Below are 22,386 nucleotides of genomic sequence, written 5' to 3' on the forward strand. Positions count from 1 at the left end.
TTGCATTTCTAACCCCCCAAATAAATATTCTTCCCAACAACCAATCTCTTACAGTTCCCTTGGCTGCACATACCTGGTCTAAACGAGCTATCCAAGCTATACCTCTACCAATTGGGTTGGTAATCACTGCCAGAGTAAGTACTGGAGTTGGGAGAGTAGCCTCATCTATTTCCTTTTACCAAAAACTATCTCAAGATCTGACAGATGACATAGACCAAGTTGCAAACTCCCTAGTAACCCTACAAGACCAGGTAGACTCTTTAGCAGCAGTAGTATTGCAAAATAGAAGAGGGTTAGACCTGTTAACTGCTGAGAAGGGGGAAATATGTCTCTTCCTAAATGAGGAATACTGCTTCTATGTTAACCAATCAGGGGTAGTTAGAGATATGGCCCAACAACTAAAGGAATGGATCAACAAACAGAGGCAAGAATTAGCAGACTCATGGAACTCTTGGAGTAACATATGTAATTGGGTATCCTGGCTCCTCCCTTTAGCTGGTCCTCTCCTAATGCTTTTCATAGTCCTCCTGTTTGGTCCTTGTATTCTTGATATGCTAACCAAATTTGTCTCCTCTCACCTAGAAGCTATAAAACTCCTTATGATGCTCCAGTTGGACTATTCTAGTTGTTGCTACTCTCCTTAGGATGGAGAAGAACCCTAGCTGTCACATTTCTCTCTTCCATGTCTCTGTCCAGCAGGAAGAAGCCAGAATGGTCTTTGCCCCTCCTCCCATGGCAGTAAAGGGTTTCCTGCCCCCACAAACTGATTTTCTCTAGGTCTACTAAAGCAGCTTGAAAATCAAGAGGGGGGAATGAGAAGGAAAGCTGGTAAAAAAAAAAAAAAAAAAAAAAAAAGGCAGATGAAAAGGGACAGCCAGATGTCCGAGGCCAGATACTACCCTTGCATGTTTTTGGCTTCTGCAATCTTGCTTGCCTCTTGTATCAGCCTGCAGTCAGGAACCAGAAGTTTGACTGTACTAGCCCCCCCATCCCGGAAGCACATATGTATAAAAGAGCACTAAAACCCCATCCAGATGTTCATCCTTTGGAGCTGAGTCTGCTGGGCCAGCACCGGTGCAAAATAAAGACTTTTCTGATTCCCAGAATGCGTGTCTCTTGTCCCTTCCTGGGTGCTGAGTATTTGCTGTAACAGTTAAAATGTCCTTATTGCACAAAGCCATTTATACATTGAATGCAATCCCTATCAAAATCCTAATACCATTTTTTTACAGAAGTAGAGATCCCTAGATTCATATGGAAGTACAGGAGACCCTACATAGAGTCTTGTGAAAGAACAAAGCTGGAGGCATTACAGTATGTTACAAAACATATTACAAAGTACTTTACAAAGCTATAGTAATCTAAACAGTATAGTGATCCATAAAAGCAGGCAAAAACCAATGAAACAGAATTGAGAGCCCTGAGATTATCCAAGCATATGTGAACATCTGGTCTTCAACAAGGGTGCAAGAACTCATTGCGAAAAGGAGAGTCTCTTCAAGAAACAGTGCTGGGAAAACTGGGTATCCACATGCAGAAGAAGGAAATTAGATCCCTATCTTATACCATACATAAAAATAAACTTAAAATTTATTTTAATTGGTTAAGTTTAGAGATTTAAACATTTTAAGTTGTGAAACTGGAAAACTCCTCAAAGAAAACATAGGAAGAAAATTTCTTGACATGGTTCTTGGCAATTATTTCTTGGATTTGACACCAAAAGATAGGCAGAAAAATAAAAAATAGACAAGTGGGACTACATAGAAGCTTACATACAGCAAAGGAAACAATAAACATAGTAAAAAGCATCATAACAGAATGGAAGAAAATATTGGCAAACCATCTATCTGATAAGGGTTAATAACTAAATTATGTAGGAATCTCCTACAACTCAATAGCAGAAAACCAAATATCCCAATGAAAAAGAAATGTGCAAGGGATCTAAATAGACATTTTTCCAAAAAAGACATGCGAATGTCCACCAGGTATAAGAAAAAATGTTCAACACTACTAATGATCAGAAAATTGCAGATCAAAACCACAATGAGATGTCACCTCACACCTGTTTGGATGTCTTTTCCAAAAATAGCAAATGGTTAACAAGTGAGGATATGGAGATATTGGAGCCTGTATACACTTTTGGTTGGACTATAGAATGGTGTGGCCACCATGGAAAATAGTGGGGAGTTCCCACAAAAATTAAATACAGAACTAATGTATCAATCCCACTTCTAGTATATTTTCAAAACAATTGAAATCAAAGTCCCAAAGGTAAACCAGAAATCCCATGTTTATTGCAGTATTATTCACAATAGCCAAGATATAGATATAACCCAAATGTCTATCAACAGATTTTTGGATTAAAAAACTGTGGTATACACATACAATGGAATATTTTCCAACATGAAAATAAGAGGAAATCCTGCCATTAGTGACAACATGAACAAACCTGGAGACCATAATTCTAAGTGAAATATGCCAATCACACAAAGATAAACAATATAATATTCCACTTATATGAGCTATTGAAAATAATCAAACTCACAGAAAGAAGTGGAGATAGAATTGTGGTTACCAAAGGCTAAGGAAGGGGGAAATGGAGAATTGTTTTTCAATTAGCATAAAATTTCTGTTATGTAAGATGAATAATATCTACAGATCTTATTGTACAACAAAGCACCTATAGTTTAAAACGTGATGTTGTGGACTTAAAAATGTGTCACGGTATAGTTATCATGATAAGTGTTCTTACAAAGAAAATACAAGCAAAAACAAAAGAACACAAGGAAATTCTTTTAGGTGATTGATATGTTTACTGCCTTGGCTATGGTGATGGTATCATGCATATGTGTTATGTGGAAACTCTTCTAGATGCACATAATAAATATATGCAATTTTAAAATATCAATTATACCTCAATAAACCTGAAAAGAAAGGGAAAAGAAAATCTGTCAACCATCAAAAGTTGATAATTGAGAAGCTTGTTTGTTCATGCAGGGTAGTTGATCATATGAAAATAAAATACAATAAATGAAATGAAAGGAAAGTATCTCCCCTTTGATAATCAAAAAGCAAAACAAAGAAACAAAGAAAAACAAAATATTGGTCCCTGGTGTAGTTTTTACCTAGGACTTTTAGGTCCCATGTGTACTTTTCATTATAGGCATCATTTTTGCTTAGAATTATCTTGTTACTAACTTGTAAACACTACCTAGGTTAGAGGGAATAAAGGTGTCTTTGTCAACATTTGCCTGCTAAGGAAGTCAGATGAGCTTGCCTGAGGAAGTGCCACAAAACTCAGAACTGAAGGGAAAGAAGTTAAGCAGTGTGGGGGAAAGAGTTATCTAGGCAGATGCAACAGTGTAACTGCCATTAGGAAGTGTATCTCATAACTCTGCCTGTAGGGAATGTAATTGTCTGAGGGCACCAGCTGTTGCATTCAGAGATCCATCTCCACATTTTTGCTAGATCACACTTCCCACAAGCTGATCTCAGCCACGACTTGAGTGTGGCAGAGAGTAAGGCAGGATTGTTCCTGGGAGGTGGGGGACTTAGCTTTCTATTTGCCCCATCTGTCTTTTGTTCCTTTTTTTTTTTTTCCTTTCTTGTGCTTTTATTTATTTTTAATGTTTATTCATTTATTTTGAGAAAGAGAGAGAGCAAGCCTGGGAGGGGCAGAGAGAAAGGGAGAGAGACAATCCCAAGCAGACTCTGCGCTGTCAGTGCAGAGCCTGATGTGGGGCTCTAACTCACAAACCGTGAGATCAGACTTGAGCCAAAACCAAGAATCAGACATTTAACCAACTGAGCCACTCAGGTGTCCCAGCTTTCTTCTGTTTTTTAAAAAAAATTTATTGTAATTCCACGTTATTTCCTTTGTTGGTTTATTAGCTATAATTTGGTTTTGTTATATACTTGGTTGCTTTTGGGTTTGAAATATACATCTTTATTTTATCACAATCTACCTTTAAGTGATGTTGCACAGCTTAATTTATAGTATGGGAACCTTAGAATGGTATACTCACTACTCTATTTCTCTCCTACCAAACATTGCATTATTTTTAGGATACATTTTACTTTTACATATACCAAAAACTCAACTCTGTACTGTTATTATTTTTATATAAACTGTTATATTTTTTAAATATTTAAAGAATGTGAAAAATTTTACACCTTTACCCATGTAGCTATTCTTTCCATTTCTCTTTCTTATTTTACATAGGCTCATATTTCCACTTTGTATCATTTTCCTACTACTGAAGGACATGCATTAATTTTTTTTTTTTAATTTTTAATGCTTAGTTTTTTGGAGACAGAGAGAGAGACAGAGTATGAGCAGGGGAGGGGCAGAGAGAGAGGGAGACACAGAATCCAAAACAGACTCCAGGCTCTAAGCTGTCAGCACAGAGCCCGATGCGGGGCTTGAACTCAGGAATGGTGAGATCATGACCTTAGGCCAAAGTTGGACACTTAACTAACTGAACCACCCAGGTGCCCTTAAATTTTCTGTTAATGCAGTCTGCTAATGTTGAATTTTATTTGCTTTTGTATTCCTGAAAAAGTGTCATTTTGCATTGATTTTGAAAGATATTTTTATTAAGTATATAGAATTCTAGGCTGACAGATATTTTATCTGAGTACAGTAAAGATGTTGCTACACTGTAATCACTTGCATTGTTTCCAAGGAAAAGAATTCCCTTCTCTGTAATTGACAAATCTTGTTCCTGTGGCTACTTTTAAGTTTTCTTATTTATCACCGGTTTTGAACAATGTGACTATAATGCACCTTGGTGTAATTTCCTTTTTATTACTTGTGCTTAGGGCATTTTAAACCTTTTTGGATGTGACATTATAATTTACTCAAATTTGGAAAAAGATTTGGACACTATTCCTTCAAATGTTTTATCTGTCCCTGTAGCAGGATTCTCACACAGAGAGTCGTGACATGGAGACTTTTCTTTCCAGAAAGCAACTACATTCGTGCTGGCATAGGCTCCGAGCATTTGTACCGGAAAAACTGAGCCCCAAATGCCGCATGGTGTAGCTTTTATGCATTTTCTACTTCTTTGTCTTCCTTATATGGGTAACATATAGACATACAGTCTGATTGGGTTGTCTCATGTTACAGGGTCGTGAGAGATGTCATCTATGCACGTAGCCAGGTTACCTTCCCTTATCTTGAGGTCTTTTCTTACCACATTCCTTAGGGAGGGGACTCTACCACATTCCCCCCTTTGATGCTCATGCCCCCCTATTTTGGGTCAAAGAGCATCATCTTGGTTTAGAGGTTTATATTTCCATAACATTATCACATGCATGGCTATTTTTCTTTTGACCATTGCCTCAATGAGGCTGGAGACAGACCGCCATATAACCAGGGGAGCTGGGCAAGGTAGGATTAAGCAAGCTTCCAAAATCAAGAAGATAATTCCCATGAGATTTTGAATCCCCTGAGAGTTGAAAAACATCCTCCAAATAATTGCCTGGGTTTGCATCCTTTCCAGGTGTGAACTGGGACATGAGCAACCTTTCTCATTCGATCTGTGATCTCCTCTATGACTTTTCCTTCATCATCTATCTGTAGGCAGCGGTTGCTTAGCTTAAACTTTCCACAAACTCCACCCTCCAAAGCAAGTAATTAATCTAAGGCCAAGTGATTTTGTTAGATAACTTTGCACATTTTGGTCTGCTGCTTGGCTAGTAAGTTAAGAGCCCTGGCAGTTTTATTGGTTATAATCTCTACAACTGCTTGCAGCCTGATTAGATGATTTAGCATATAAATGGGAGTGAAGTAGTCCCAGGACCCATCCTCTGCCAGGTGACAGGGCCATAACATTGGATTATATGCTAGGGAGGCCATTCATCATCTGTCCAACTGTCAATTTGTAGGGCACGTCATTTCCTTTGAATCTCCCTGTCCCCATACACTTAGACTCCCAAATGTTCCCCTCTGGCAAGTGGGAGCAGGAAGAAAGATGGACGAATACTTTCCAGCACACATGACCCTGACCAGCCTAAGGGAAGTACTGTATAGGCTGTCCTTCCACATATCCAGTATAGTCCACCTGAGGCCCACCACTGGATGGCTGCATTGACATTGTCCCAGGCCTCTCAGAGATGAGAGAAGTTAGACAAGGGATGGGGATCTGACTCAAGGTGATCTAGGGATCCCCACCATTGGGTTTCCTGGGGGGTTGAGTTATAAAATATTTGGCCTAGGAATGTTAAGCTCCCAACAGAGACAGTGAATTTTCTCCCCCAACAAGCAAGACAGTTTTTCCCAATAATTGAGGTTTTGAAAAGCCAAACCCCGATAGTAGGATTGGGGTATTTTATTCCACTATAACGTTTGCAGGGATCTAATTCTCTAGCCTCCCATAGCCATTGATCCCCCATGTTGATACCAACAAAGCATCCTACCCACAAAAGGAAGGTGAGTGCTAACAAAAACCTCTCACTGCACTCCCAGCTGGCTGGGGCGGCTTCTACCAATTCTATGGAAAAAAAGTAGAGCAAGAATCATAATAATAGTGAGTGACAAGCGGTGACAGTGTATCACAATAAGGAAACATCTAGAAAATAAGGACAGTCTATTTGTTCCACTGGATTGTCGATTCCTCGTGCATAGATTAGTCAGCTTCTGGAGTGACTAAAGCAGGGCTGCAGTCTCCTAGAGCATCTGGATTTGCAGTTTGTTTCTTTCATATGGTCAACTTGCACAGTGTCAATGGATCAAGAATGCACTCCCAGTTTAGAGATGCTGGCTTCACTCTGCTGTAGTGAATCCAGGGGCCCACCTCGGCCACCTTTACTGCAGTAGGGATGAACAAAATGGCAGTGAACGGGCCCCTCCAGAGGGGTTTTAGGAGTTGGACATTCCATTCCTTTACCCACACAGCATCTACCAGTTTAAAGGGGTGAGCATCTGTGGTCAGATTCACAGGTAATCGCTCCCTAACCCAGTGGTGTAAGGTGGTTAGGGTAGAGCCAGGAGCCCATATCTGCTGTCTTAGGGTTAGATTGCATATATCATTTAGATGCCTTCCTTATGCCCTTGATAATGGGAGAAAGACACCCATAAAAGATTTCATAAGGAGAGAACCCCGTTTGCTTCTTTAGCCTCCCACTTGCAGCTGCAGACTGCCTCCTTCATGGCCCCTTACCTCTCCCTGCCTAATGTCAACTCTTTTCCTATCCATTCTTCACCCTGGAAAGAGGTCCCTAACTGCCATTAGGGAATGTGGATGATGACCCTTCTTGCTTCTTCAAGTTGATAAGAGACAGTGTGGGGGTACAGCAGTTAGAGTCTATCCAAAGGTCAGTTGGTTCTATGTACCAACCATGGTATGGTTCTATAGGAAGGCTGGCAGGCATGAGGCAGCATAAACATTGGCAGACACAAAGAGAACAACACAAAGTAGAGATTATACTAACCAAGAGGAAGGCATCTTAAGATAATATCCACAGTTTACAAACCAGTCAAACAATCCAGGAGAGACCCTGAATTTGTCCATTTATTTCCAAATGTTATCTATCAGTTCTAAGACTCTATGAGAATTATTAGTTATATTGAAACAAAATGTGCCAGGGAATCTCTCATAACCCAGGTGATGGAGGAGCAGTAAGTAATCAGTGGTGGCTCTATTCTCCAAGAGTACAGCCTTAACTTTATTTATTTTATTTAAAGCATCTAATGCTTGTGAGGTGTTATTTAAAGTTTTGTTGAGTATAAACAGACAGTTTGCTTTATTTCAAGGTGTAAAACTTTTCCAAGAGCCAAGAGTCCTACCTGAGAAAGAGCCAAGACTGCCGTTTACCATTATTAATTTGCAAAATTTTAGGTAAGTCGAACCTGTATTATTTCTTGCACCTTTTCTGTCTTGCAAAGGAAGGCCTCTATCCAATTAGTAAAAGTATTAACCCATACCAACAAATGATGAAACCCCTTTGACCTTGACATATGAATGAAATCTACTTGCCAGTTTTCTCTGAATAGCCTCCAGTTCCTTGATTGCCTGAGAGAGCAAGTTTGGGGTTGAGAGGATTGTTTCTAAGACAGACTTCACAGGCTGATACTACTTGCTGAGCTTCCCTTGACAAAATTTTCCCAGTAAACATCTTTTGGGCCATTTGATAAGCTTTGTCCCTCCCTAAATGAAAGGCCTGATGCAGTGCTTTAATGATCTTTTAGCTCTGTGAGGTAGGTAATAGTAATTGTCCCTGTTCTGTGTATAACCATCCAGAGGGCTGGAGTCAGTGTCCATGAGTAAGACCCCAGTTTATTTCCTTGGGAGAATAGGTGGGACTGAGTCTCCTTTAATAATTGATATGGTGGGCAAGCTATTTTCCTGAGCCTGGGTGTCTACAGCCTACAATATCCAGTAATTTCCAAAAACTCACACAATTATTTATCTATCCTGGAGTTAGTAGCACTATAGTCTCTAATTCAGTTGTAATATCCCTTTCTAGCAAGGAAGTAAGGCCCTCTAGTATTATCAATGAAGAATGAGAAAAAATTAGTTTTCCCCATATGCATTCCAGGGGCTGAGAGAAAAATTTAATTAGAAGTTTTCCGGAGATGCCTCTAATCATTATGCTGCATTTGGATAGTTGGCCGGGACTGGAATATTCCCAAACTGTTCCAAAAGATAAAAATGGAAAGGAAACTTCCAAACTCATTCTGCAAAGCCAGAATTACCTTGATTCTAAAACCAAAGAACCACTAAAGAGGAGAATTACAGGCCAATATTCCTAATGAATAGGATGCAAAAATTCTCAATAAAATACTAGAAAATCAAATTCAATAGTACATTAAAAGAATTATTCACCATGATCAAGTGGGATTTATTCCTGGGATATATGGCTAGTTTGATATTCACAAATCAAACAATGCGATACACCAGATTAATAAAAGAAAGCATAAGAACCATATGATCTTATCAGTAGATGCAGAAAAAAAGCATTTGACAAAATATAGCATCCATTCTTGATTTAAAAAAAAAACTCTTAGCAAAGTAGGGATAGATGGAGCATTCCTCAATGAGGAAAAACTGACAGCCTGTCCCTTACAGTGAGAAAGGAAACAAGGATGCCCACTCTTGCCATTGCTATTTAGCATAATACTGGAAGTCTTAGCCTCAGCAATCAGAAAACAAAAAGAAATAAAAGGCATCGAAATCAGCAAGGAAAATTCAAACTTTCACCATTTGCAGATGACATGAAATGTATGTAGAAAACCTGAAAGACTCCACTGAAAGATTGCTAGAATTAATACATGAATTCAGCAAAGTCACAGGATATAAAATCAACATGCCAAAATCTGTTGCATTTTTGTACACCAATAAGAGGCAGAAAAATACATCAATGAATTGATCCCATTTGAAACTGCACCAAAAACAATAAGATACCTAGAACTAAACCTAACTGAAGAGGTAAAAGATCTGTACTCTAAAAGCTATAGAACACTTACAAAAGAAATTGAAGAGGACATAAAGACATGGGAAAGCATTGCAAGCTTGTGAACGGAAGAACAAACATTGTTCGAGTATCTACATTACCCAAAGCAATATACACATTTAATGCAATTTTTACCAAAATACCATCAGCATTTTCTGTAGAGCTAGAACAAACCATCCTAAAATTTGTGTAGATCCATAAAAGACCCTAAATAGCTAAAGCATTTCTGAAAAAGAAAAAACTGGAGGCAGCACAATTCCAGATTTCAGGCTCTACTACAAAGCTGTAGTCATCAGGACAGTATGGTACTGGTACAAAAACAGACACAGAGATCAATGGAACAGAATAGAAAACCCAGAAATGGGCCCACAATGATTTGGTCAACTAATCTTCAACAAAGCAGGAAAGAATATCCAATGGAAAAAAGATAGTGTCTTCAATAAATGATGTTGAGAAAACTGGACAGCAACATGCAGAAGAATTAAACTGGACCACTTTATTATGCCATACACAAAAAGAAATTCAAAATGAATGAAAAATCTAAATGTCAGACAGGAAACCATCAAAATCCTAGAGAAGAACACCAGCAGCAACCTCTTTGACCTCAGCCATAGCAACTTCTTACTAGGTACATCCCCAGAGGTAAGGGAAACAAAAGCAATAATGAACTATTAATTTCATTAAGATAAAAAGCTTCTGCACAGTGAAGGAAACAATCAACAAAACTGAAAGTCAACATACAGAATGGGAGACAGTATTTCTAAATGGCATATCCGACAAAAGTTTAGTATCCAATATGTATAAAGAACTTATCAAACTCAACATCCAAAAAACAAACGACCCAATGAACAAATGGGCAAAAGACATGAATAGACACTTTTCCAAAGAAGACATACAGATGGCTAACAGACACATGAAAAAATGCTCAACATCACTCATTGTCAGGGAAATACAAATCAAAACCATGATGAGATACCACATCACACCTGTCAGAATGGCTAAAATTAACAACACAAGAAGCGACAGGTGTAGGCAAGGATGAGGAGAAAGGGGAACCCTATTGCACTGTTGGTGGGAATGCAAACTGGTGCAGCCACACTGGAGAACAATATGGAGGTTTCTCAAAAAGCTGAAAAATAGAACTACCCTATGACCCAGCAATTGCCCTAGTAGGTATTTACCCAAAGGATACAAAAATACAGATTCAAAGGGGTACATGCACCCCAATGTTCATAGCAGCATTATCAATGATAGCCAAACTATGGAAAGATCCCATATGTCCATCAAGAAATGAATGTATAAACATATTCAATGGAATATTACTCAGCCATCAAAAAGAATGAAATCTTGCCATTTGCAATGATGTGGATGGAGCTAGAATGTATTTTGCTAAGCAATATAAATCAGTAAGAGAAAGACAAATACCATATGATTTCACTCATATGTGGAATTTAAGAAACAAAACAGATGAACTTATGGGAAGGGGGGGGGAAGAGGAGAGAGGCACACAAACCACAAGAGACTCTTAAAGATAGAGAACAAACTGAGGGTTGATGGAGGGAAGTGGGTGGGACATGGGCTAGATGGGTGATGCGTATTAAAGAGGGCACTTGTGATGAGCACGGGGTGTTGTATGTAAGATATGAATCACTGAATTCTACTCCTGAAACCAATATTGCACTGTATGTTAATGAAATAAAATCTAAATTAAAAACAAAAAAAACCCCAAAAGATAACAGGAAAAAGTCCTTAATTTCCTAATCCTCAGAGATTTTCCAGTTCTGTATAATATTGTATTCTACCTTAACTTCCTTCTTGTCAGACTCTTATTTCCTTTGAAATCTGTTAAGGCTTACTCATGATCAATTTTGTTATATGTTACTAGTATACTTTAACCAAATGTGCATTCTGTCATCAATGTGTTCATTGCTATATTATTTCACAATCTAAAGAGCTTCTGGAGTGTAATCTAAAACTGTACCCCCTATAGTGAGAAGAAACTTAAGAAAGAGGCAGACCACTTAGATTCATAGGTGGCAGTTTAAGAAGCAAGGGGACTTGGGGCACCTGGGCGGCTCAGTCGGTTAAGCGTCCAACTCTTGATTTTGGCTCAGGTCATAACCTCATTGTGAGTTCAAACCCCACCTCAGTTTCCACACTGACAGCGTGGAGCATACCTGAGATTCTCTCTCTCTGCTTCTCTATCTGCCTCTCCCCTGCTTGCACACTATCTCTCTCTCTCAAAACAAATAAATAAACTTTAAAAGTTTTCAAAAACTAAAAATAAAGATGCAAGGGGACTTACTTAAAAGTCTTGCCTTAGATGCCTAAAGAAAAGATTTCCACACAGGCTAAGCATATCTTAAAAGCTTATACAGAGGCCTTTACTGCATTTAGTCATGTACATCATCCAAATAGTCTCAATACCACATTTCTGTCTACAGGAGATATCTTTGAGGTGATTTCTGAGAACAGGAAAGGCAAGTGGAATGCATATTCCAAGAACAGGGGTGGAAGTGCCTTCATCTATTTATGTATGTATTTTATTTAGTACAAAATTACAATTTAAACTCTGACCCATTTAAAACTATTCTTTAATGTTTGTGTTTGTTGGTTTGTTTATTTATGTATTTATTTATTTATTTTTGCGAGAGAGACAGAGACAGAGACAGAGTATGCATGAACAGGGGAGGGGCAGAGAGAGGAGACAGAGAATCCTAAGCAGACATTTTGCTGTCAGCAGCAGAGCCCGACTGGGAATTCAGACCCACAAACCATGAGATCATGACCTGAACTGAGATCATAACCTGAGCCAAAATCAAGACCCATACAGTCAACCAATTGAGCCACCCAGCTGCCCCCAAAACTATTTTTTTATTATGTGGAATAAGCAAAAATAAAGACAATCTCACAGTATCGTAGAGTACAATAGTAATGAACATCTTACTTTTTGACTCATAATTCTTGTTGCCCTTTTTCTCTTTATAAAAGTTATTCCAATATTTTTTGTTATTCTTCTTTTCTCTATGAAGTTGCTAGTTATCCATTGTCTTACTATTTTCACCAGCTATCATACAGCTTACAATATCCATTCTTGACTTGTTACTCAGCCATAAAAAGATCTTTCCATTTGTGACAACATGGATGGACCTAGAGGGTATAATGCTAAGGGAAATAAATCAGACTGAGAAAAACAAAAAACATATGAGTCCACTCATAAGTGGGATATAAAAAAATGAATAAGCAAATGAAAAGCAAGCAGAATCAGACTTATAAATACAGGGAACAAACTAATAGTTGCCAGAGGGGAAGAAACTGGGGGATGGCAAAAGGGGTGAAGAGGAATGGGAGATATAGTCTTCCAGTTATGGGATGAATAAGTTATGGGAATAAAAGTCACAGCATAAGGAACAATGATATTTTAGTAGCTTTGTATGGTGACAAATGGTAGCTACACTTGTGAGCAGAGTATAACATATAAACTGTCAAATCACTAAGGTGTACACCTGAAACTAATGTAACATTGTGCATCAACTATACTCAAATTTTAAAAAGAAAAGAAGAAAAGGAAGGTCTTATTGCAAGTTGGGCCCTGGGATCTTGTAACTTGTACTTATGGAGAGTCCCTACCATTCTTTAATTATTAAAGATTGTTTACTATGCTTAAATTGTTTCTACAAACAATTTATGTTATGTTGAATATCTGCATTTCTTCCAGGCTTTTGAATCTTGGTACATGTTAGGAAGAGGCTGTCTACTTGATCATCTCCCAGTAAAAACCATAGGCATTGAGTCTCTAATGAGATTTCCTGGTACACACACTTTACATGTGTTGCCACAATTATTTTTCTAGAGTCATGAATTGTGTGAAGTTTCGGCTGCTTTCATCCACACATTGCTTCATATGTCTTCCCTTTGTTTATTTTTAAATGTCTGTTGTTTTTTAACTTTATTTATTTTGAGAGAAAGAGAGACAGAGTGTGAGCAGGGGAGGGGCAGAGAGAGAGAGGGAGACATAGAATCTTAAGTAGGCTCCAGGCTCTGTCAGCATAGAGCCCGTTGCGGGGCTCAAACTCACAAACTTTGAGATCATGACCTAAGCTGAAGTCAGATGCTTAACCAACTGAGCCACTCAGGGGCCCCTTCCATTTGCTTATTTTTATCTTTTACTATAATAAATCTTAGCCATGAGTATAACTATATGCTGAATCCTGAGTTCTCCTAATGAATCACCAAAACTGGTAGTGTAGGAGGATGGTCTTGGAGATCCCTGACAGCGCATTGGCAATGTGGCAATGATGACAATAGTGGGATTTGCTAGTGAGACCTTGACTCACTAAAATATGGCAAAGACATTGAGTAAAAGATAGGTGAAGATTGTGTCTGGGTAACTATGGATGAACTGATGATATGAAACAGCATCTGAGCTGTTGTTAATGTTACCGAATTTGAGGAGTTGATTTACTGGACCCTTGACTGCTTTTGCCATGCTGGGTAATGTGAAAGGGAAAAAAGGCAAAACCAAGCCATGGCTCTGATTTTTGTTTTCTCTTCCAAGCAGGAGGAGACAGGTCCTATGTATTCCCAAAGGTGAGCTTTGGATGGGCAGAAAATGTTAAAAGTTTGAATTGTTCTCTTCTCTAAGTGGGAAGGAAAAATTAAATCAGTTCCCTGGCCTGGAGAAAACTAACTAGATAAACTAGAGACAAAGAAGAGGGGAAAGTACTCCAGCTTTTTCTTCAACTTGTCTACTGCTGCTGCAGCAGCCTCTCCCAGCATTCCAACCAAGATCTCACCTGACTACTGTAATTGGTAACTGCAAATTCTAAATCTACAGCTAGGAATCTGAATAAAATTTCAATGAGACAAAAAATAGTATTCTAAAACATCTTTGTGTCTTGTGGCTATTGTATCTCCCTAGATGATAAAGTTGATTTAATATGTTATATAGTTGTATTTTCATAATTTATCACCAGGATGCTAAAAAATCATGTTAATGGGTTACAATTTTCTTACTTTTTGTCTCTGTTAAGTGAATTGGAATTCAAACTCTTTGACTTTGAATATAAATCCCTGGGTCCCCTGGGTGGCTCAGTCGGTTAAGTGATAGACTTCAGCTCGGGTCATAATCTCATGGTTTGTGGGTCTGAGCCCTGCATCGGGCTCTGAGCTGACAGCTCAGAGCCTGGAGCCTGCTTCGGATTCTGTGTCTCATTCTCTCTCTGCCCCTCCTCCACTTGTGTTCTGTCTCTCAAAAATAAATAAATGTAAAAAAAATTTTTTTTTTAAATATCAGTCACTTCTTGGGGACAGCTGCACTGAATAATTACACTGGTTTACTAAAGTGTGTGAAGCAGGAGAAAGGTGACTGAAGTAGACTCAGAATATCAGTCCATTTTTTAAAAATTCAACAACAGGGAGACATGCCTAAGGGAAGGTCAGGAGTAGGCTTTATCAGCCTGAAAGGAAATAAGTAATCATAACTAATGTGGCTTTTTTTGGTTTTTTGTTTTATTATGGCCTCTGGAAAAAAGGGAGATGAGAAGAGGAAGGACAAGTCCCAGGAAGATACAATTTGGGGATTTTTCAAAGGCAGTTTTTAATTGCTAATGAGTTCTTGAGAAATCAGATATCTGAATCATAGATGCTGATGATTTGACAGCCAGATGCCAGCCACATTTTTTAAATGGGTCAATTGGATTCTATGACCGAAAAGATAAATGGGTTCTACAACAGCCTTGCTTGTTACTTGAATTTGAAGTAGGGCTGTCTATTTTGAAGCTTCTTGCCTTGCTGCTACCAAAGAAAATACCCTGGCTTCTTTGGAACCCTATATTCACAGATCCTAATTCCCTGAACTGACTCTATGCTGAAACCTGATGTCCCTGCTTTGGGCTCTTATAGCCTCAGTAGGAGCCGTCCTGAACCGAAATCAGGCACAGAATCGGTGAACAGGACTGAGACTCCGGGACTGTTGCAGATTTAAGAAACCCCTCTGTGATCCCACAAATGAGGAAAGTATCACAGATACAGATGCTGCCTCAACTGTCTAAGTCACTGCCAAAGGAGAAAGACTGGTTCTCTGATGTAACCATGTAAAATTGAGCTTCCAATAGGCTGTATATTTCTGATGCAGAGGCTATTTGCATTGTTAAATTGTGAATCCTGTCAGTAGCTGCAGATGATGTATATATCATAAAGTGTTACCCTCTATCCTCTCCTGAAAGAGCCCAATTAATTTGTTTTTTTATTTGAGAATAGTTGACACGCAATGTTATATTAGTTTCAGGTGTACAGCATAGTGATTCAACAAGTTTATACATTATGATAAGTTCACCACTTAGCTACCATCTGTCACCACACAATGCCATAACAATACCATTGACTATATTCCCTATGCTGTACCTTTTATTCCCATGACTTATTCATTCATTGATTGAGTCTTTTGTTTTTCTTGAGGTAGGCTTGTATCACTAAAGATTTCCCTTTTATAACTACTTTTGCTGTGTCCCAAAGATTTGGGACCTTTGGTTTTCATTTTCATTTGTCTCCATGTATTTTTTAATTTCTCCTTTGATTGTTTCATTGACCCATTTTTTGTTTAGTATCATGCTGTTTAGTCTGCATGTGCTTATCCTCTCCAGTTCTTTTTGTGGTTTATATTTAGTTTATACCAAAAATGTCATTGGAATTTAGAAAGGGATTGCAATCTATAGATTACATTGGGTTGTATGGACATTTTAACAATATTCATTTTTCTGATTCATGAACATGAGAAATCTTTCCATTTGTTTGTGTCACCTTCAATTTCTTTCAACAGTCTTGTTGTTTCCAATGTGCAGATCTTTTCACTTCCTAGGTTAAATTTATTTTTAAATATTTTATTATTTTAATGCTATTATAAATGAAATCATTCTTTCTTTTTCAAATATTTCATTGTTGGTGTACAGAAACACAACTTGTCTCTGTATTATGATTTTATATCTTAAAACTGTTGAATTTGCTGATTAGTTTCAACACTTTTTTACCTAAGTCTTTAGGATTTTCCATATATTAGATCAAACCATATGCAAATAAAGACAATGCTACTTCTTCCTTTCTGATTTGGATGACCTTTATTTATTTTTCTTGTCAAATTGATCCAGCCAGGACTTCCAGTCCTAGGTTGGGTAAGAATGCTAAGAGTAGGCACCCTGTCTTTTTCCTGATCTTAGAGGGAAAGCCTTCAACATTTCACCATTAAGTATGATGTTAGCTGTGGGTTTTTTATATGTGACCTTTATTATATTGAGATATCTTCCCTTTATACTCACTTTGTTGAGGGTTTTCATATTATTTTATTTTTTTAATGTTTATTTGTTTTGAGAGAGAGAGAGAGTGGGGCTGGGAAGTCAGAAAGAAGGAGAAAGAAGGAATCCCAAGCAGGCTCCATGCTGTCAGTGCAGAGCCTGATGCTGGGCTCTATCTCATGACTGTGAGATCATGACCTGAATCAGAATCAAGATCCAGGGGCTTAACAGACTGAGCCACCCCAGGTACCTCTGTTGAGGGTTTTTATTATGAAAAGATGTTGTATTGTGTCTAATGTCTTTTCTGTATTCCAAGGATAAATTGCAGTTGACCATAGTGTATGATAATTTTAATATAATGTTAAATTCAGTTTGCTACTATTTTTTTTTTAGAATTTTGACATCTGTATTCATCAGGGATGTTGGTCTGTAGTTTTCTTTTCTTATGTTTTTATCTGGCTCTGGTATTAGAGTAATGCTGGCCTTGTAAAATGAGTTTGGGAGTGTTCTCTCCAATTCAATTTTTTTAGAAAAGTTTGAGAAATACTGGTATTAATTCTTTAAATGTTTAGTTGAATTCACCAGTAAAATCATTTCATCCTGGCTTTTCTATGTTAGGAGGTTTTTAATTACTGATTCAATCTCCTTACTTATCAATGATCTGTTAATATTTCCTATTTCTTCATGATTCATTTTGGTCAGTTATGCATTTCTAAGACTTAATCTATTTCTTCTATTTATCTAATTTGTCGCATGTAAGGTATAATGATTAAAACAGCAGAAAGAACTTCCACTACTAGGTTTATTCTTGACATCTTTGTCATGGATTAATTGACCACGTAAATATGGGTTTATTTCTGAGCTTTTTGTAATACTGTTCCATTGATCTATATGTCTATTTTTGTACAGGTACCATGCTGTTTTAATTACTACAGCTTTGTAGTATATCTTGAAATCTGGAATTGTGATAACTCTGGCTTTGTTCTTCTTTCTCAGAATTGCTTTGGCTATTCTAGGTCTTTTCTAATTTCATACAAATTTTGGTATTATTTGTTCTAGTTTTGAGAAAAATACTGTTTGCATTTTGATAGTGCATTGAATTTGTAGATTGCCATGAGTAATATGGACATTTGACAATATTAATTTTTCCACTTAATGAACAGAGAATGTCTTTTCATTTGTACCATCTTCAATTTCATTCATAAGTGTTTTATGCTTTTCAGAGTATAGGTCTTTCACTTACTTGGTTATATTTATTTCTAAGTATTTTATTCTTTTGGGTGCAATTGTAAGATTTTTTTAAAAATTCTCATTCTGGCCCTTATGCACAGTGATGCTGAGCTAGTAATAATGCCTGGAATCAGGTTGCAACCTTAGCTGTACCTGCCATCTGCCACAGCCTCTGGACCATGGACGCCTACAACGTGAGTGACCTTTGGGCCTTCATGCAACTGTGTAAGTAGGATCCAAGCATCCTGCACACCAAGGAAGTGTGCTTCCTGGGGTAATGGGTGGAGAGCATGGGAGGTAAAATACCACCTGCTACTCATAAAAGTAAATCAGAAGACAGAGGAAAACATAAAGAGAAACAAACCATAAAATTAAGAAAGTGATATAGAAATTGACAATGAAGTCGTGATTGAACCAGATACTGATGCCCCTGAGGAAATGGAAGGTGAAAATGTAGAGATAAATGAGGAAATGATGGATCAGGCAAATGATAAAAAAAAAAGTTACAGCTATCAATGCCCTAAATGATGGTGAACTGTATAAAGCCACTGACTTGTTCATAGATGCCATCAAGCTGAATTCTCACTTGGCCATTCTGCATCCCAAATGAGACAGTGTCTTCCTCAAATTACAGAAGCCAAATGCTGCCATCCAAGGCTGTGACAGAACTATTGAAATAAATCCTGATTCAGTTCAGCCTCATAAGTCTGTGGCAGAAAGCACACAGACTTCTGGGCCATTAAGAAGAAGAAGCACCTATTTTGCCCTTGCTTGTAAACTGGATTATGATGAGGATGCTGGTGTGATGCTGAAAAAATTCAACCAAGGACCCAGAAAATTGCTGAACATCAGAGGAAGTATGAGCGAAAATGTGAAGAGAGGGAGATCAAAAATAGAAAGCATTAAGAAGGCTTGGGAAGAAAATGAGAGAGCCCAGAGGGAGGGAGAAACCAGAGGATAATCAAGAGCTCCATAGGGTTCTTTCTCAAGTGGCTTTCCTGGGGGAATGCCTGATAATTTTTCTGGAGGAATGCCTGGAATGACAAGAATGCCTGGGTTCAATGAAATTCTTAGTGATCCAGAGGTTCTTGCAGTCATACAAGATCCAGAAGTTATGGTGTCCTTCTAGGATGTGGCCTAGAACCCGGCAAATATGTAAAAATATCAGAGCAACCCAAAGGTTGTGAATTTCGTCAGTAAATTGTCAGCCAAATTTGGAAGTCAAGAATAATGGCCTGAAAAATAAAGCCCTTGCTAAAGGAAAAGGAACTTAGATCACCTAATGGATATTGCAATAATACAAACTAGTGTACCTCTGAGCTTCTCATAGAGAAATCTGGGGTGCTGTGAAGATAATCTCTGCCCCACGTGCAACTGAAACATTTTACAGTGGTTTGCCATTAGGTTATTCATTCATATAATGTTTTCTTACTAGGAATTACAAACTTTAAAGACTTCAAACCTTAAACATATTTAAAAACATATTAAAAGGTATGTTAATCCCTAAAATAATTTCTCATTCTGTCTTTTTCCCATTGGTTATTTTTTTCTGCCTTGTTGAAGATTAATTGACCATATAGTTATGGGTTCATTTCTGGGTTTCCTATCCTGCTCTCTTGATCTGTGTATCTATTTTTGTGCCAATACCATATTGTAAGAAATGGTGTAGGGAAAAATAGACAGCAACATACAAAAGAATAGAACTGGACCATTTTCTTACACCATACACAAAATAAATTCAAAATGGATGAAAGACTTAAATCTGAGGCATGAAACCCTTAAAATCCTAGAAGAGAATGTAAGCAGTAACCCCTTTGACATTGGCCAGAGCAGCTTCTTTTTTTTAATGTTTATTTATTTTTATGACAGGGAGAGACAGAGCATTAGCAGAGGAGGGGCAGAGAGAGAGGGAGACAGAATCTGAAACAGGGTCCAGGCTCTGAGCTGTTAGCACAGAGACCAATGCGGGGTTCAAACTCATGAACTGCGAGATCATAACCTGAGCGGAAGCCAGACCCTTAATCAACTGAGCCACCCAGATGCTCCCAGAGCAACTTCTTACTAATTATGTCTCCTAAGGCAAGAAAGCAAAAGCAAAAGTGAACTTTTGGGACTTCATCAAAATAAAAGTCTTCTGCACAGTGAAGGAAACAATTAACAAAACTAAAAGGCAACTTTTCTTTGAAAAAAATAAACAAAATTGGTAGACTTTTAGTCAGGCTCATCAAAAAAATGAGAGAAGAGAAGTAGGGGGACTCAAATAAATAAATAAAATCAGATATGAAAGAGGAGAAAAAACAACCAACACCAAAAAATACAAGGAATTATAAAAGAATATTGTGAAAAACTATATGCCAATAAATTGAACAACTTAGAAGAAATGGATAAATTCCTAGAAACATATAACCTCCACAACTGAATCAGGAAGAAATAGAAAATTTTAACAGAACAATTCTTAGCAATGAAGTTGAGTCACTTATCAAAAAATTTCCAGCACACAAAAGTCCAGGACCATATGGCTTCATAGGTGAATTCTACCAAACATGTATGGAAGTGTTGAATCAATGTATTGTGTACCTGTGACTAATATTACACTGTATGTTAAATAACTGTAATTTAAATAAAAACTTAAAAAAAATGAAGAGTTAATACCTATTCTCAAGCTAGTCCAAAAAAAAAAACAGAAAATAAAAAAGTAATCTATATTCATTCTATGAGGCCACATTATCCTGATACCAAAACCAGATAAAGACACTACAAAAAGAAAGAAAGAAAGAAAGAAAGAAAGAAAGAAAGAAAGAAAACTAAAGACCAATATGTCTGATGAACATAGATGCAAAAATCCTCAACAAAATAGTAGCAAACAAAATCCAACAATACATTTTTAAAAATCATTCACCACAATTAAATGGGATTTATTTCAGGGATGCAAGATGTTTAAAGGGTGCAAGTGTGTTTCAAGATTTACAAATCAATTAAGAAGATAGATCACATTAAAAAGAGAAAAGATAAAAACCATATGATCATTTCAATAAATGCAGAAAAAGCATTTGACAAAGCACATCTGTTCATGATAAAAATTCTCAACAAAATGTGTTTAGAGAGAAGATGGCGGCATAGGAGGACACTGGGCTCACCGCGTCCTGCTGATCACTTGGATTCCACCCACATCTGCCTAAATAACCCAGAAAACTGCCATAAGATTAGCAGAACAGACTCTCCAGAGCCAAGCATAGACAAGAGGCCCACAGAAGAGGGTAGGAAGGGTGGAGAGGCAGTACACACTACATGGGCTGGCATAAGGGAGCCAGGGTGGTGGAGGGGCAGCCCACCCAGCAAGGCAGAGCCCCAAGTCTGACTTGCAAAAGCAAAGAGACAAGACTGTGTGAGTTCTGACAGCCAGCAGGATTTGACATCTAGAATGTTATAAGTCAACCGCTCTGCTCATAGAGAGGGAGGGTGAGAGGACACCGGGAGGGAGAGGTGTTGAGTCCTGGAAGACAGAGTTCAGCTCAGAAACAGGGAACAAAGGCGCTGGCCAGCACCCTCTCCTTCTCCCATCACCCAGACAAAATCCCAAAGGGAACCAGTTCCCATCACTGAACTTGCTTGCACCGCACAAACACCCAAAGCTGTGCTTCCGTGGATCCATCCCTCTGAAGGGTCTGCCTCCCCCCTGGTGCTGCAGGGCCCCTCCCATAGGGGACCACAGACAGAAAGGCGAGCTAACCCTGCCTCTCCCGCCCCTGTGCACCTTGCAGATCCACCCGTGCTAATACATCAGATCCCATCAAAGCAGCACCACAAGCCTGGCAGTATGCAAGTAGCCAAGACAGGGGCCACAGCACTCCACAGTGAGTCTTGCCCCTGGAAGAGGTGAACATAAGGTACACACCAGTCTGACTGTGGCTCCAGCGGTGGGCTGGGGGCAGACATTGGGTCTGATTGCAGCCCACCCACCAACACAAGTTACTCCGGACAGGACAGGGGAAGTGCCCTGCAGTTGGGAACCACCACAGGGACTACCCAAGATGACAAAACAGAAGAATTCTCCTCAAAAGAAACTCCAGGAAGTAGCGACAGCTAACAAATTGATCAAAAACGATTTAAGCAACATAACGAACCATGAATTTAGAATAATAGTCATAAAATTAATCGCTGGGCTTGAAAAAAGTATACAGGAAGGCAAGAACCTATTGCTACAGATATCAAGAGACTAAGAAACAGCCATAAGGAGCTAAAAAATGCTATTAATGAGCTGCAAAATAAAATGGAGGCCACCACAGCACGGATTGAGGAGGCAGAGGAGAGAATAGGTGAATTAGAAGATAAAATTATGGAAAAAGAGGAAGCTGAGAAAAAGAGATAAAAAAAATCCAGGAGTATGAGGAGAGAATTAGAGAACTAAGTG

The 22,386-nt window shown here is 38.3% G+C and overlaps 1 pseudogene; it reads left to right on the forward strand.

Moving 5' to 3' along the window:
- Positions 1–18,087: 18,087 nt before the first annotated feature.
- LOC123595070 lies at positions 18,088–19,470 on the forward strand (annotated as a pseudogene).
- Positions 19,471–22,386: the final 2,916 nt, after the last annotated feature.

The sequence above is a fragment of the Leopardus geoffroyi genome, chromosome X (genome assembly GCF_018350155.1).
Source record: "Leopardus geoffroyi isolate Oge1 chromosome X, O.geoffroyi_Oge1_pat1.0, whole genome shotgun sequence".
In the NCBI taxonomy this organism is placed as follows: Eukaryota; Metazoa; Chordata; class Mammalia; order Carnivora; family Felidae; genus Leopardus; species Leopardus geoffroyi.